The 19,058-nt window shown below is 31.7% G+C and overlaps 1 non-coding gene across 1 annotated transcript; it reads left to right on the top strand.

Moving 5' to 3' along the window:
• The first annotated feature begins 3,934 nt into the window (after window positions 1–3,934).
• On the top strand, window positions 3,935–4,008 carry Trnai-aau (transfer RNA isoleucine (anticodon AAU)). The gene has a single exon. It is a non-coding gene; the product is annotated as a tRNA-Ile (tRNA).
• Window positions 4,009–19,058: the final 15,050 nt, after the last annotated feature.

The following is a 19,058-nucleotide window of genomic DNA, read 5'->3' as shown; positions in this document are numbered from 1 at the left end:
AAATAATTACAAAACAAATAGTATTTTTTGTAATTATTTGATAATTACAAAAAACATTATTTGATAAAAACAGTTAATGAAATATTATAACTGTCAAATAATCACAAAACAGATGTTTTTTGTAATTATTTAATAATTGCAAAAATAATATTTGATAACGACAGTTAAGGAAAATACAGTTTAAAAATAAAAAATAAACATGTCCAGCTGTGCTCTGAGTAAGTCTTAAAAGATCTTTTGTTTTGTCTTTTGTTTTCTTAAACAAAAACCTGGCTTTTTGTTTGTTTTTATCAAATATTATTTTTTAATTATTTCCATAAAACATGTATAGCCTGTTCTTTGGTTTTAAAAACTTACTCTGTAATACTAGCCTAAACATAACTGACCATGTTTATTTTTAAACTGTATTTCCATCAACCGTTTTTATTAAACATTTCTTTCCTAAAACATTTAAAATGCATTTTTTAAAGTCGGCTTTAATTTCCTAATTGATTAAAAATAGAGAGTCATACTGAGTAATAATAATTTTATTCAACTTAATTTCTAAGATAGCTAGTTAGCTGCAAATAATTCAGAGCTACCATTCCTTAGATCCCATAAAAAGTCGTACCTGACCAGGAGCTGGTCCATGAGCAACATTAAGGGTGAATTCATACTCTCCTTCATAGAAGCTGTCAAAGAAGGGCGTGCCCAGACCTTCACTACCATCTGCCATTAGCTCCATCCACCTTAGCTCTAGATCTCTGTATTTATCTGCAACAGATTGCTGACTCTGAACTTCAGCTGCATTATATCATGAAGATTAGCTAGAAGAGAGCCCTGTCAGCTTATAATATTTTTAACCAATATTCAGAAAATGGCAATCTCAAATTTGAAAAAAATCTGAAAAACTAAAAAATAAAATGTTTCCATAAAAAGATTTTTTTGCAGACTTCGGGCTACAATTTATAATGACAAAAATAGTTTAAATTACAGCTTGTCAGTTACATGCTTGAAACAATTGTGAATATTATTGCCAAATTACTAAAGTACACAGTACAGTACATGACAGTACAGTACTATACAATATATAACATTACTAGTTGAATGCCAGATGTAGCACGGGTAGTAATAAAACAGCGTATAAATGGTGGCAGGTAATGTACATGTAGTTGCCATTGGGTAATATGAGTAACTTAAAGCTAGCCACTTTAAATTTACTATAATAAGAGCTGTGAAGTGGCATTACAGGTCACACAGCGTCATTGTGCGAATTTTAACCGATGCCAAGGCTATTTGTACGATCAATCTTTTGTATCACCAGTGGCCCATGCAACTTAATGGGTTAGATTGTTGTCTTGCAAACTAGTGGTTTCAAATTTTAATCAGTGTGATGCAAATATGCAAATTTTTCGTTGCTAGATTTCAAGCGCGATACCTGGATATACACCGCCGCACTACTCACGATAGACTGAGGTTTACATATATATAGATAGTAAACTACAGTGCATTACAATAAAGCCCACTGTGTAGTATAGCTGTTTATAAAAATACTAATTATATAATCGTGTATAATATTATAATATTATCGAAAATGAGCTTATAGCCTACAAAGGTTGGGTGAGCTCAGGTTGATGAGTTGACACTGTTATTTACTAGTAGCAGAATTTTATGTATTTTCATATTTTCAACCAATTTAATACACAAACATGTAAATGAAGCTGTGAAGCGCATAAAAAAAGATTATTTCTTGAAGGTCTGACGCATCTCTGAAAATATAACATCCTTTAAAATCTTTTGGTCACATTTACAATAATCTTTTATATTGGCAAGAATACAACCATTCAGTATAAAATTCTGTAAAATAAAATTGTAAAAATAATTTACCAGTAGTAATTAGTATCAATTTTTGTTAAAAATCTTGAAACTGGATTTTTCTAACACATTGAGGTTTTGATAGCATTTTGCTTTTTTGTGCGTTGATGTAATGAATTTATGAAGTGGCAACAATTTTGCCAAAACTTTTCAGTATTTTTCAACATGAGATCTCATTTAGAATAAATTTTTAAAATTTTATAACATTTGCATCTTCACTTACATTTTATTTAAATCTGCTTTTTTAAAACATCTTTGAAGTTTTTGTCAAATATAAAGTTTTTCAAAATTTCTTTGTGTTAAATATTTATACAACTTTATGTGAGCAAATCAAAAAAATTATACTAAAAACTAAAATAGTATAAAAACAAAATTTTTTACTGCTTTAAATAATTACATAAATGTTAAAAAACATTTTAATTTACTAACTTTTTTGTAGCGCATAGTTTATTTTCATATTTCATGCTTCTAGTTAAAAATCAGTTAATAACAAAACTAGCTTATTCATAAACTGAGTCAACTGAACAGGGAATAAAACTGAATCACTTCTAATATATTTGTATAGAGCAGCCGTGCCTCAGTAGTTAGTGAACTGGCATGTGATCAGTAGACCAGCGGTTCAAATCTCAGAAGGACCATTGATGGTGCTGTGAAGGGCTTTCAGCCACATTTGCTCCTGTGTCAAGTCAAATTCCATGTGCAAATGATCACAGATGGTCACAGTTAAAAATTAAATCTAATTTGGATTAACATGCCATTAGTGTCAGAAATGGAATAAGTTTTCTTTAATGAAAAAATTGATAAAATTAAAATTTCTAAGTTCAATGTTTGGACATCCTAGAAACTTCACAGAGTTTTCGACTTTTTTAAAAATAGTAAATCTAAAAAAAAATATGGATGTACTAAAAATATGTCTTAGCTCTAAATTGCATGCTAGTAAAAATAATTTTTAATCTGTGATTTTAACGTTAAAAATTTATGTACTTGAATATTTGTTTTAGCTCTAAATTACATGATGTTTGTAAAAAATTTAAAACGTATATTGAATTTTTTAATATTGATTTAAAATTGTGTATACTTAAAATTAATTTTGGCTTTAAATCACACGCTGGAAAAATCTAAAATTAAATTTCAAAGGTAAATTTTAAATTGTAATCCAATAAAACTTGGAAAATAATACAAACTTGAAGCTACTTACCGACAATCGTAACTTCCTGCTTATCCAATGGGACATCCTCGTAACCAATCACCTCTTCTGTACCATATTCTTTGTAAAATATTCTGTGTGAAACAACCTGATTGGATGAAGGCTTTTCTGATTGCCATTTTACTGTGTATTCCTGTAACAAAGTGAAAAGGTCCTGTTTATTCATTCATATAGAATCATGGCGGCTTTCTGGTTTCCTATGTGTAAGGGGTACATGGTTTGGTCTACCTGAGAAATTCGGACTACAATCGCAAAAAAGTGGTAGGCTTTATTTGTTGATTTAGGTACACGATGCTACATGATGACTTGGTCAAGTAAGCATTGACTCATGGGCAGTCGATAAGAGCATGTGCGCCAATGTAGGATTAAAGGGGAACTTACACAAGATTTTAGCAGATTGTATCAGAAAGAATCAGTATTTTTCTATCAATTGCGATTGTTTTTATTGTTTGAGATGATCTGACTGCCAGGATGTTTTAGGATTAAAATTAATTAAACTATATTAACTAATCAAAATTAAAATTGATAAAACTTGGTTGCCAGATCAAACACTCAACACTCAGATCAAGTGAAAGTGTGATAATGATATGGTGTCTATAGTTACAAATAAACTGATCGAACAGAAATGTGTAACGCTGCAATTTGAACATAATAGCCAATATGAACTATAGCAACTAGTTACGTCATTTTTGCCCGTTTTTTTTCTTTTCCATCTATTTTTAACTGCGATCAAGTATTGTCAATTTTTTTCTTGAAAAGTCCTAACAGTCAGATCATCTCAAACATCAAAAACAATGGCAATAGATATTTAAAATACTGATATGTTCTGATAAAATCTATGAAAAATGTGTGTAAGTTCCTTTTTGATCAAGTGGCCGATTAGCTCAGTCGGTTAGAGCGTCAGTCTAATAAGCTGAATGTTATGGGTTCGAGTCCCATATTGGCCAATGTTTTTATAGTCTCATTTTCAATGCGCCTGAGTTAACCTCGTCGAATCGTTCAGTTGGTTAAAGTGTCTTTCTACACTTTGTACTAAGCTGAGTATCATTGAATCCAACCCCGTATTGACCAACATTTTAATCATCTCATTGCAAAATCTTATTTAGAGCGCTTTTGATAATGTGTCTAATTAGCTCTGTTGGTTAGAGAATAAATCTAATAATCTGAATTTCATGGATTCAAGCTCTATTTTGGCCACAATTTTAGTTGTTTTATTAACCGCATGTACAGAGCTTCGCGATTGCCTGAAAGGTGACACAATTAAAATGATTACTTTTGTGGATATTACAGTGGAAATGGTAATTCGTCTAATGAGGACTCATTCCAAACAATCAAATAGACATAAATTGTTTCTCATCAATTAAGAAGGCTTATAAATGGATAAATGGAGAGAGTTGTATATAATTATCATTTAAATGGCCAATGGAAATATTGACAATTCTTTTTGTTAATCCTAATTTAATTTTAATCTAAATGTTATTGTAATGCTAACCATAATTTTAATTAGCATTTGTTAACAATTTCAATTATAATAATCAAAATGAACAAATGAATGTCAGCCATAGCCATCATTGAGCTTTTGATCTTTGAGCGATCTTTGACCTTGCGACTTCTGACCTATGGGTGAAGAGATTTTTATTCATGAATCCATCCAACAGATTTTAACAGATTCTGTTCAATATTCTGTGCAAATATTGAGGTAAACTTACACTCAGTGTTTCGAGATCAATAGATACGGAAAGTGCAACAACATAGCTATAGCTGTCAGGCTTTATCTGGTCAGCCTGCAGACTACCTTTGACCTTCACTTGTCCTACAAACATAATTGGTTATTGTATTAACCACCGATCATTTTTATGTGTTTTTCTAAAGTTCTTTGAAATAATAACAGTTCATATTTTTAGTATCGGTACATGGTACATGGTGCACACAAGGCTTGGTGGCCAAGCGTTCAACACAGATGCAGAAAGAGGTTTAGAAACCCTCCATCCTCTGGTTCACCTTGAAGTAGCTGAGTAGGGTGCTCCATATGGAAGAGGCAAATGGTGCGTGACGTTGCTGCTTTAGGTATATAACAATTTTTTTAAGGAGCAGTGTATCATTACTAACAGCAAAATGAACACAAAACTTTCTGTTGCCAAAGCAAATGGTAAAGTTAAAAGTTTTATGTTAGTGAGATGAAGGCTGCTATAAGGACGATCAACTAGCTTAATATTCACAATCATATTAGCTCCATTTCCTTTTTCTGCATGTGTGTTACTTCTATGTTGAAGCCCTTATCTTCATCTATGCCACTAAAAATAGACCTTATTGATAAGAGGTAATATTTCCTCCTCTCATATTTAATGGCGATTTTATTGCGTGCATCATGAGAAGCGCAGAGATATTGCTGACGTGTGCCTAAACAAACTTGAGCGATTCACCAGCAAACGATAACGTGGGCACACTCACAAACTGTCAATAAAATTCCGTACCATTAGTTTCTTTGGAGCTGTTCATAAATATGGTGCCTTCTAGGCAACAATGTAAACAATTTCCGCTTTTGTTATTAAGCCTATGTCACTTTCACGGATTGTACACTCCAAGAAAACATAAGAAAATACGATTCTTCTATTTTTAACAGTAATATTTTACGTTTTTTATATATAGTTTACTGTAAAGTAGCTTTTTATATTTAGAGTATTGAATATTTACTATTTTCAAGATGGTCAACCTGCGCAACGTTTGACTCCAAATGTTGGTTTTCAACATTTTCAACAATATGTAATTTTTGTGTGTTATGCCGTACAGGATACGGAGTGCTATTATTGAATTTATGAACGATTCAGTGTTTGTTCTGATGATGTTTCAATCATAACAAAGTAGCAAAATATTGCTGCTGTATGTTGGTGAACTTTGATACAAAATAATTACCCGCCATAAAAATGCATTCTGGGCAAAAAACCATCCAATCGAAATGCATCTCGATAGCGATAAAGTTGTGATGAAGAATGTCTAGTGATAAAGAGTTCTAGCGCAGATTAGCGCCACACAGAGTGATATCGCGCTAAATATCGCCTAGTGTGTTTTAACCTTAACAGTAGATGAAACTGTCAGTCTGTTTTACTCTCCACAAAAATAGATTCATCAATGTTCTTCTCGCAAGTGTGGCGAGATAGAGTAACATTTAAATCAAATTTCAGATCTCACCCGACTTTACACTTTACGTTATATGGAATTTTCGATGGAGTACGAAGCAAAAACTTCCGATAAATTCTGTACATTATCTCTAAGTCACATTATAGGAAGTATACATTATAGGAGTGTCTACTGTATAATAATCTATATATATATTTCTCAAAGTATGTCATCGTATATATGTAGGTTTTCTGGCTATAGATCTTAAAATCTCGATATAAATATCCATCATTTTTTTACGTCATCAAGTCGTTTGCACATGCGCTCGTTCACGAAAAAGCCGCCACATTTGTAGAAAACGATTATTTTTCTTTTGATTTATTAGTACTTTTAAGTGTTGTTTTGATACTATAATAATAAAATTGCAAACAAAAACATTGTTTTCAAATTATTATTGCAAAAGCTTCGTGTTTCTAACGATAAAATTTTCTATAAAAATGGCCAACAACGATAAAATGACATCACGAAAAAATGAAGGAATACATACTGGAAAGATTTGATCTCAGATGAAACCGTTTACCAGGCTAACACCTTGCCCACTAGACTACGGAAGTTGAATTACTAGTTAGCCAATATAAGTCATTATATTAGAGCAAAACCTAACTGGTTTGCGTATGACGCGGGTCATAGCATAACGTCACGAGAAGCTCTTCACTCACATTATTAAACTGCCTAATAGTGAGCAACCTCACTACTTCTCATTGTTTATAAGACAAAAAACTTTTCTCATGATATGTAGTTTGAAAGTTATAATGGCAAATGTGTTTTTATGTTAAATAAAAATCAATTTTCTGTCCAAATACTCTTCTTTACACGGGCAACGCCGGGTGCCACAGCTAATTAAGATATAATGAAGCAGTATTGTAATTTACCCACTCACCATCTCTCTCGCGGCTGTCCTTTTTGAGCTGAGCGCAGACTGTTAGACCATTTTTTAGTTTGGCTTGTATGAACTTTCCGTGAACTGAGTTGTCTCCTTGTAAAAGAAGCCTGTGGTCTGTAAACTGATGAATAGTGTTAGGATGGCGTGCCGTGAGGTCTCCAACAGGAATGGCTGTGGAACGAAAACAACATGTTTAGATGCAAAGTCAGCGAACTACATATCTAGTGATTAGGGCAGCCCAATGTTTAAGTCTCAAATTTGTTTTGAGCACTAACTACTACCTAAAACATATATTTGAGCATTTTTGAAAAATTTTATAGAAAAAACACTCTTTCGCTGTCTAATTAGTTTTTTTTACTGAAACATAATTATTTTAAATTTAACATTTAAATTTTAACATTCATTATTATTAAATTTTTTGCATAATAAGTTTGGACATTCTTGGTCACTTGTGCTGGTACTGGGAATAACCAGTTGAGTGTGATCAGAGTCAGATGAGTTATCACTATTACTATACCTTTCGTCATTATTATTATTACTGATGAAAATATGTATAATATCGCTATCATCAGTGCTATCACTCAATAGATAATTATCAAAAGTTCATTGATCTATAATTGGTAAAATGCGTCTGACACGGATAATCATGTCTGATATAGATATTACCCATAATTGACCATTTTTTGAAAAGTTTTACAATAAAAACAAACTTAAGTCTATAAAGTCATAATCAAGTTTTTTAGGTCACAAAAACTCAAAAAGTCAAAACTAAGCTTTTTCAATAAAAAAGACAAAATTAAGCTTTTTCAACATTTATATTCTAGAATAACAAAACTTAAGTCATCTATAGTTTTTCCTATTTCTTCTTAGTTCATTAAAAATGATTTCCAGTTACTTGGTTTGTTGTTTTGCTTCCAGCTTGAATCGTTAATCTTTTTTCCCTAGTAATTCTACATTGATCGCTAATAACAGGAAGTTTCCGATTCTTCAGAAAAAATGATAAAGTTTTTCAACAGCAAAACCAAGCTCAACGTAAGCTGGAAGCATGTTTTCTATTTGCTCAATGCAGACAGATGATTATTTCCTTTTGGTTAAATACAGTTATGATAGGATAATTAATTAACCAATCAGAAACGTTTTGTAGAGTTTCCTAAGAAAACTTTATGTATATTGTCAATACTTGATTAACTAGACACCAAATTGAGTACCTGAAGCTTTGGAAGATGACTGGAGTGAGTCGTAGACCCGCCCACCCTCACATCTGCCATTCAAAATAATAAGAGATTCTAAACCATCCAGTTGGACAGTAACTTCTGTTGGGTGATATAAGCTGGTCTGGCTTAAAGTTACACTACCTGTGAAATAAAACACAGTTGATGATCACTTAAAAAAATTAAAACTAAAGTTAAAATTCTGGAATCTTTGCAAATAAACTTACACAAAATTTTAGTAGTTTCTATCAGAAAGTATCCATATTTTTTAATATTTACAATTGTTTTAGATTTTTGAGGTGATTGGACTGCCAGGACGTTTTAAAATTAAAATCCACAAAATTTGATTGTAGTTTAAATGCTCAAAAACAAAATGTGCAAAATGATGTCATGAGTTGCTATCATTGCTATAGTTAATATCGGCTATTGAATTTAAGTTGAAGGGTTACGCATTTCTATTCTGTCGGTTTTTTGCAACTAGTGATGTCATAATGGCACTTTCGCTTGATCTGAGCATTTTGACATCAATCAGGTTTTGTCGATTTTAATCTTGAAACATCCCAGCAGTCAGATCACCTCAAACATCATAAACACTCACAAATGGTAAAAACATACCGATCCTTTATAATAAAATCTTAATAAAATTCTGTGTAAGTTCATATTTAATAATCATTATTGCCCAAATTATCCACGTAATGAAGAGTTGTTTTTCCTTATAGCTAGCCTTCTAATTAAACTCATTGCAAACAGCTATAGCAGATTTAGTTATTTATTATTATTATTTATTTATTATATAATTACTATATTTAATATAATTTATGTATATATAATTATATACTATATAGAAGTTATATATATTATTATATTATACATGTATATATTAAGTTATATAATATATAAGTTATATAATATAATTATATATATGTTATAATTATATTATAATATGGATATATATTATATTTATTATATAATTATCTGTTTATTTAGTTAATACTTGGGGTTTTCTATTTTGGTACCCAGCGACACCTTTTTCTAATCAGCATTGCTTTTGTTTGGAATGCGATGGTATAGTATATATACAGCTCAAAATGAATTAGACATGATACTCAGAGTTGTCTTCTCTTTAAAATAAAGTCTAAAAATATCCTACAACTTTATAAAGGTTGACAATTTTATGTGCAAAAGCATCAAAGTTAGGGCATATTCTTATGGTATTTATGTGGTTATTAATCTTGTTAATACTTTTATTATAATTGTGTGTTGTTAATTCTGTTCATATTTCTATTATAATTATGAATTAATTAATTTAATTAATATTTTTATCATAGTTTTTTGTTTAATAGTTCACTTATTTTTTTTATTATTATTATGTATTTATTAATTTAATTAATATTTCTATTATAATAATGTATTTATTAACTTTGTGAGTATTTTTTGTTATAAATGTGTGTTTACCACGTTTGTTAATATTTCTATAAGAATTTTGCGAATTATCAATTTATTTAAATTTTAGAGTTTATAAGTGCCATAACTGGAACATAACAATTAAAAAATTTATTTAAACACTAGTTGGAGCCCATTTTAAATTGCGAAAATAACCACACAAATTAAAAAAACTCTTATCATGATTCACTATTTATTTTAAAACTCTAAAGCTACCCTAAATACATCTGCTTACCAAGTTCCATTTCCTCAAAAAGGAAGTCAGCTATAAGAGTTGTCGGCTCTATGCCAATGATGTTAGCAGCAAATCTTTGGTCAAGACTGGAGTCAGTCAACAGAATGGAGTGACCGATAAGGTCGGACAGTAGAAACTTTCCATAGGTTAAAAGAGTCCGTGATAACCCTGCAAACATAACAGAACAGGATCGTTTTTATTAAATCTAATGAATGTGTGAGAAACTATCAAAGCAAAAATACAGAAACGATTTGATAAGTGGAAATGATTTTACTGTTAGTCAAATTATAGTTGAGTTGGATACTCTTTTTCATTTTTTTAATAATTATTAAATTTTTTTACTAAAATTATAATAACTAGTAGGCTTTGCAGTTCCACGTACTTTGAGAGATTGTCATGAGTAACCATTATTAATAATTATTAATATTATTATTATTAATATTATTATTATTCGTAATGATTCATTGAAGCTGTAAGGTGGCTAAGCAGTAATATTGAAGGATGGTTTGTAAAACATAGTGAGGGAGTTCAATTCCCACATGAAGCAATTTGTTTTTACACTTAGCGGAACACCAGACAGATTAACAGACATTGCTTTTATTATAGTGAAGATTATTAAGAAAAATTACAATGTGAAGACAACACCTAAAAGAACATAAATCTAAAAGACTGCACGTGTCAGTATATTTTAACTTATAAGGAAATTATCTTTTCTTAGCAAGTCACCCTCGTATTTTATACTTTTTTTTTATAATACCTGCAGTGAATGATCTTCAACTGGCGTTTTAGGATCAATCTAAAAAAACTTAGATTGATTTTTTTGAAAAATTTTAGAAAAATTATTTAAATTTAAAAAATTTAAAAATTTTAAAAAGTTAGATTTTTTGTGAGTTGAATCAAATTGGTAATATAGTTGAGCAAACGACGGTACAAGTCAAAAGTTATTATTAAATAAAACTAATGAATCTGCAAACCTTTTTAGCAAAAAACTTAATTAATTTGATTTATGCCTTTATTGAAATGTCTGATATAAATGTAAAAAACTCAAAATAAAATGAAAAATAAATAAAAATAGAAATAACCACTTGTTTTTAAACTTTAATCAGTTATTTAAAGGGTTTCTTAAAACAGTTTAGCGGTTCTTGAAGCTTATCTACATTTCAAACTAATTGCCATATCATGCAGTAATCTTTACTATTATAAGACTTGCTGTTATGTCTACTTTAAAATTTGTGTGAAACTAAAAATTAAATTCTATTTCCTTGCGAAATTGTTTTATAAAAAATCCAGTAGTATAGTCCACATGTATTTGTTTACAATAACCTTAAAGCAGTCACCTGATCTGTAGCCAATACTAACAGGTCCTAAGTCTGAGCTCAGGTCTGCTATCAAGTAGTTAAAGCGTTGTTCTCTGATTGGCTGGCTTGGATCATAGAGCTCATTATATACGGCCCATTCCACTAATCTTGGCTCCGTGCCAGATGTGAAATATAGGTCAGATATTATCTAAAAAAAAGCAAATTGAATTACTATGAATAAAATAGTGATAAAATTTATACAAATAAAACCAACATTAAAATAAATATTTATTATTATTGCTAAAATGTTTATATTAAATATATCATCTTTTTATGAAGCAAATAATTTAATTAAATTGTTTATACCAAATTATATACATGAAAAGCCATACTGAGTTTACCTTTTTCATTACTGCGCTCAAATCGCTATTCTGACCAAATTAATTAAAAAAGATTTTCGGAAGTTCGTTATACCGTTAGTATTTATGCAGTATCTCAAAAATCAATGCAGGTATTGTTTTACTGTAAAATGCATTTCATTTAAAACAAAACTTTCTAAAAGATAAATATAAAATTGTTTAGTGAACTTTGCTCTCCCAAAATCTCTGGTGCTTCCTTGGCATTGAATGAGCACGATGAATTTCTTATTGCCATGATAATAGCGATCTGGTTTTCCCGTTTTGAAAAATAATTATAAATGGAATTGCACGTGATTGGCAACCAAGTTGTTTCATTGGAGACAAAATTTGATTGGTCTAGCTAATGTATAGGCTTCATAATGAAAATAAAATTGTAATTGTTGAATTGCCGAGTCATTTTATTCCAAAGTTTAACATTTATAAGTGGATAGTTGGTTCTTCACCCTTTGAACACTGGTCGTCCTTGTCAAAGTGTGTCAGTAACCCTGGGCAGTTTGTCCAACGATTCCAAATTTTTAAACCTTTATTAAATGCATCTAAATGTGCACATAATACAATGATATTTGGTACAACACTAGTAAAAAGGATGGACAACCCACAGCCAATCTCATCAAACAAAATAAAAAAACAGTATTTCACTATTATTCGCGCTAAAACTATAAAAGGTTCGTACGATTTTAAAAAAACTCGTGAAGACATTAACAGTAGTATCATATCCATCAAGCACATGTTCATCACCATTTCATGACTCAAAATATACTGAAAAATTATAACTAGTGCCAAAAAATTCTTCATTTGCATCACAATCATTTATGACCCACCAACGAACGAGCCGTATCAATTTTTTTCGCGATTTTGTTCTAATAAATCTGTTATTATTAGGAAGGAAGTGGATAAGGATACTTGAAAACTGTTACAAATAAAAGCAAATGTCCTACCTTTGTCTAACAAAGGTAGGACATTTGCTTGTCTAACAATCTGTGCAATAATTAAATTGGTTGGTTTACGCTGTAATTTAGAAAGATATTTTGTAAACAGAGCCAAGTGAATGCCAGTACTTCGGCCGTTAGGGTTTCTGACACACCCTACACAATGCCGGAGTACCGGCAATTAGAGTTGAAAGGGTTAACTAAAGTGTTACTGCTGTGTCATACCTGCAGCTCTCCGTTGTTCTTATTGCTCATCAATGTAATCTTGCCAGAGACACCGTCAGATTTGGAGTCAAACTGTGCTTCAGCGACCTCTGAATGGGGAGGCAAGATGGTTGCACATATCCTCTTTTCGGGTTCATTCTGATTGATCAGTAGCAGAGACCTGTAATAAAGCGGAAACCCAAATATTACCTGTTAGTTAGTTGTCATGTATGGCATTTTTATTGTTCAGAGCTTATGTAATGTGTATATGACTTGTAAACATAAGTTGATGACGGAATGCTGTAACTTTTCAACTGAACTGAAATTAACTGCTTGTGATTGTTAAAAACTCGGAACCACACAGGAATGCAACATGATAATTTATGGTCATCACCTGTCAGTAGTTGTCATTTATGGCAAATTCACTGTCAACAGCTAATGGGAATGATATAAGATTTTTAAATATTTATTCTGTAATGTTTTCAATATTTTGAAAGAGAAAATAATGATAAGATTTTGAAAGACAAAGATTGAATAATGATAATGAAAATAAGAAAATAATGAAGAGACAAATAATATTTGTTTATTAAAATCTTTTATTAAAAATTCAGAATCGTGATTTAATTCAGAATTTTAATTCAGAATCATACAGATAAACCTGATCTTCAGTATCTCAACTATATAAATATATTAGCTGTACCACCCGGCGTTGCCCGTGTAATAGAAGAGTATTTGGACAGAAAATTGATTCGTATTTAATATAAAACAACATTTGCCATTCTAACTTTCATCACTACATAGCATGAAAAAAATAAAAAACAACTGTAAAGGCTTTAAAACTTTGTCAAACAACTGTACCTTTCAAGCTAGTAGCCTGGCATATTGCCAATGGAAATTCCACAAAGCTAGTTAATAAGGATAGGCTTCCAATGATTTGAGTCAGTAAGCCATGACTTTGAGTCTGCATTGTTGTCCAGCTCAAGTGTTCTAATAATAGCTATAGCCGAAAAACCAACAGACAGATATACGACATACAGACGGACTTTGAGAAATATATATATAGATTATTGAGACTGTTTCAAAATTTAAAGCATAAATTAATATACAGTTTTCAATAATATATATATTTTTGGAAACTGAAATAGACTTTGGCTGAATTTCTCTAAAACTTGCGCATTTGAAGTTCCATTGGTAATCGCTGGGTTTTCATGCTTTGAATGGATTTAGAGTTAACCTCTGCTAACAAATACGAACCCTACCGTTTCAAGGATTCGGATTTGCGCTTTATTGATTTTACCAAAACTAGCGATGTACTCCTTAAAACAGAACTTCTTAAAGTAGACTCGCTTTTGGGACATGATTACTTTTCAATTCACACTTCACAAGTTTCTTAAACTAACTCAGCCAGGATACCACATCAAAATTTTCTTTATTATTAATAATATTAAAATTTTTCTATATTTCAAACAGCAACATACTTCATTACATGCTATACAGTTTTTACTTTAAAGGTCGCATGAACTACAGTCGCTTTTAGCAAAAAAGAACCTTTTTCTAAGCTAGAAGAGTTAAGCTTAGGAGGAGGTCAGCAACAATGCAGTAAAAAATTGTACAATTGGTGTTTTGAGTTATTTAATGAATAAGACAATAAAATAAATAAAAAAGTAATTAACTTGTTTTTGTCGTTTGAGTAACTTGTTGTCGGCAATCAAAGTTAGAATATACCCGCTTGGTAGTGTGATAAAATACTGAATTCTTTTACTTTCACCGGGGAGAGTTTACCTGGGTAGTATCAATTCAAATCCATCAACAGTGAGCACTTCTGTGATGTAAGATAGTAGTCTCACTGCAAATGACTGGACCAATTTTGCACGGCGTAGTTGTTACAAATCAATTCCGGTTTTAACATTTCTATGATTTGAAGTGAAAAAAACTCTGAATTCATTTGCAGCATGGAAGCATAGTAAATGTGTCAAGTTTTATTTCCCTAAAACTGCTTCTAACTAAAACTATTATAAATATTCACTAGCTATAGCTGTTACAGCCCGCAATGCTATAGCTCCCTCCAAGTGCCATTCTAATACCTCTGTGTACACAATATGCTACCTTCCCACAATGCTATAGCTCTCTTTAAGTGCCATTCTAATACCTCTGTGTACACAATATACTACCTTCCCACAATGCTGTATCGACCTTCAAGTGCTAATCTAATATCTCTGTAGGTAACAGCGCCATTTAGTCTTAAGGATCCGTGACTCCGTCCAAGATCTCCTCCATGGTATCTGCAAAATTCAATGAAAACTGCACACGAAGTGTTTGATGCTGACTGGGCTGTCTGGTGATAATTGACTAAAAACCCATTGAATAATGTAAGCATAGAGCCTATAATCTGTATAATCAAATATGTGTTAGGGGTATCAAAGGTATCAAAAGCGCTTGTATCAAAGAGTATTTAAAAATACATCTCTCTACAACCCTTTCACTACCATCAATGTACAAATTTAGCTTACTGCCTTGTGCCAGCCATTTTACTGAAAATTGTCGATTTTCTGGCTGATATGTATACTCTTTTTTAGTTTCAAACCTTATCTAAGGCATTTTTGTTACATATTTTATGTTGCCAAGATGTTAACAACCAGAACTATGCCAAAAAATTTAATATATCTATATTATGTGAATTGCTAAAGCTATATAAAACTACGACAGCTACAAATATATAACGGTCCTCTACAATGTTCTTACTTTTACAAAACCATTACTTTCACCACCATCAGAGTCAAAGCTGTCATTTTTATTATCTGAGTATTTAATTAATTTCAAATCTGTATCAGCTATAATGCCATCAACAACAGCTATTCTGTTTTTAACACGGGTTGCTTGCGGCAGCCATATTATCAACTAAAAAGTTCGGTTGCTAGAAAGCAAAATTGGCTTCTACAAACCGGCTTGCAGAAGTCGAGTTCTTTAAAATTGGCATATAACTAGTGCGTTGTAAACTTGAGTTCTTGGTAAAAAAATAAGTTCTAGTTTTACAGTACATACATAGTTTAATTTCTATTAGCTAACGGGTGCCTGTCGGTGTACCATTGTTAAAATAACCAGATCTACGGTTATGCTACCGTAATACCAGTATATTGCACTTTATATTTACAAACTCGAGTTTGTGAACTCGGGTTGTAATACTGGGCTTCCATCTCGGTTTATCAACTTGGGCTGCAAGCCCAGGACACTCTAATCCGCCATAGATCATAGATTTCACATAAACTTGCGTGGGGAAGTGAAAGGTTTAATGCCAACTAATCAAAGCCGATCTTTTGAAGATCAATTTACACAAAATTCTAGTTGATTTTATTAAAGAGTATCAGTATTTTTTGACCATTTGCAATTTTTTTTTGTTTTATTTTTTATTTATTTTTTTTTATCACTTGTGAATGTTTTTGACATTTGAGGTGATCTGACAGCCAGGATGTTTCAAGATTTAAATTGACAAAACTTGATCATGGTTAAAACGTTTGGAATATTTTCAATTTTCAATTATTCACACTTGCTAATTCTTGCAGGTTTGTGAAAAGTGCCCTCCTTTCGAAAAAAAAATGTTTGCCTAAAACACTGTAATGCTAACTTTCTAGAGTAATGACATGAATGGGAATTCAGGTTAATAGTTGATGAGCTCAAGGTGCCAATACGATTATGAGACATCTGGTACGCACATCAGCCGCACATCAGACGTAAACATGTCCATCACATCACTTCCTCTAATCAACCTAAAGTAAACACTCTCGATAAGCACGAATGCGTAGATTTTGAATCGTGTGAAACTAAAATCATCAGTACGCAGTCAAAACACTGTGGTCAAATTGTGGGCAACTTGACAAAGGTCAAGTGTGATGTCTGCTTCACTGGCTGCAGAGAAATGCTGTACAACCTTTTACAAAGAATGTGTTTTCGTGACACCGTCAGTCCGCTGTTAATCCGCCGTTAATCTGCTGTTAATCCGCTATTAATCCGAAAATTTGTCCGCAAAGTAAAATAAGTTTTTTACTCCCAATTATTTATCGACTGTTTCATATTGGTAAAATATACAGACAAGAAAGATGCGCAAGCAAATGCCGCTCGCGCTTATCCATTGTAAACGTTTTCTACACTTAAATCATTTCTATTTTTAAGTATGCTGGAAAGAGAGTCAGGAGTGCACTGCTATGGCTACTGACAGAATTCCTTATCTTTTTAACCCTTTGAACCCTGGCCGTTTTTGTCAATGAGTGTTAGTAACCCTGGGAAATTTGTCCAACGATCCAAAGTTTTTAAAACTTTTATTAAATATATCTAAATGTGCTCATAATACAATGATATTTAGTAAAACACTAGTAAAAAAGTCGGGCAACCTAAAACAAACGCCATCAAAAAGAAAAAAACAGTATTTCATAATTATTTGGGTTAAACCTATAAAAATTTGTACGATTTTAAAACCTCATGAAAACATTCACAGTAGTATCATATCTATCGAGCACACGCTCATCATCATTTCATGACTCAAATTATACTGGAAAACTAAAGTTAGTATTATAAAATTCTTTATTTGCATCACAATCATTTATGAGCTACCAACAAACGAGTTGTATCAATTTTTTCGTTATATCATTCTAATAGAATTAGTTAATATAACAAAAAAAAACAACGAAGATATTCGAAAACTGTTACAAATGGAAGTAAAATTTCTGGTCTAAAATCCTGTGCAAGAAATAATTTGATTGGTTTACGCTGTTACTTAGAAACAGCTTTTGTAAACAGAGCCACATGAATGCCGGAATGTAGGTATGTACGTATTCTGACACACCCTACCCAATGTGGGATAACTATCCATTAGGGTTCAAAAGGCTAAAGCCTGGTTCCCATATACGTCGCAAAGCACCGGCGACAGCACCGCAAGCTATTAGCGATGAAATGGGAACGTATGCACCGGGTACTGCCAAGGACCGCCGGTAGTTACCGGCGGCAGGCACCGCAATAGTTTAGCGCTGCTCAAATTTCGCAAACGACCGCAGGCAAAACCTTCCGCAGGTAAAACCTTCCCGAAATGCACTGTACGGGTAAAGGTCACCATTATAGGACCGGCATGGCGAGCGAACATTTTATTTGATTACGCAATTATGTTTACGATATTATTAACGATGTGGCTTTTATGTGAACATATCTCCTATTTTTATCCCCTAAATATCCCCCATATTTATGTGAACATATTATATGCACAACTGCAAATCTACATAATCCGTACAATACAAACATAGTTACTGACAGTGGCTTCTCAGCCGTACATGTCTGAGCAATGGCAAGGAAGACATGTCCAGTTGTGGTGAAAATTTGGAGCCTAGGGGTGCTGTAAGCCTTTTTTGGGGCATTGAACTTCAGTCCTTGCTAACCGGTCAAGCGGTTTTGACAACTAGGCCAAAGCCGCTCGTCCAAATTGACGGTTCAGTCACACCTCGAAATACAAACCTAATGAGTTCTGAGTCAATTTACTCGTGTCTCAAGGGCCAAGGCATTACTTCTTACACAAATAACTAAATAAAAATTAATCCATTACCATGCTACAAAAAAGCCACATACAACAGGATACATGTATTACGGCGGAAAAACATGTTTTTAAGTATTTTAATTCAAAGATTACGCTAAAAGAATAGCAAATACCTATTTAGTAATTGAAATCTGTAATAAGATGTAACATTAATATGTACACTGCTGTAAATTTTTTACCTTTGAGACAGACGTAGTCACTAACAGTCGGAGAGAGACTTGACAGCAATGCGTTCAGTAAACTAAACCTTTCTCACACTGCGTAACATAAACTTTGAATTTAACTTGAATGACTTTGGCTCACTAAACACACACTTAGAGCTAAGTTTTAATATTTTATTATTTATATTTCGATATTTATATTAAATAATTAATTAAATATTAAATAATAATAATATAATAATAAATAGTTTGATAATTAGTTTAATAAAAATATTAAACTATAATAATTATAATTTAATATTATATAAATTTATAAAATTTAATACATTGTATTTATTATATAATTTAAAAACCTTTTTCAAACTGATTTGACAAGTAAGACTAAGTGATGCAGTTCTCGAAAGCGGTTTCTCGCATACTTGGCCATATGTGTCATGATCACAGAAACCATGGTTAAGTCGG

The sequence above is a fragment of the Watersipora subatra genome, chromosome 6, assembly GCF_963576615.1.
Source record: "Watersipora subatra chromosome 6, tzWatSuba1.1, whole genome shotgun sequence".
Lineage (NCBI taxonomy): Eukaryota > Metazoa > Bryozoa > Gymnolaemata > Cheilostomatida > Watersiporidae > Watersipora > Watersipora subatra.
This window is presented reverse-complemented; position numbering and strand designations above follow the sequence as displayed.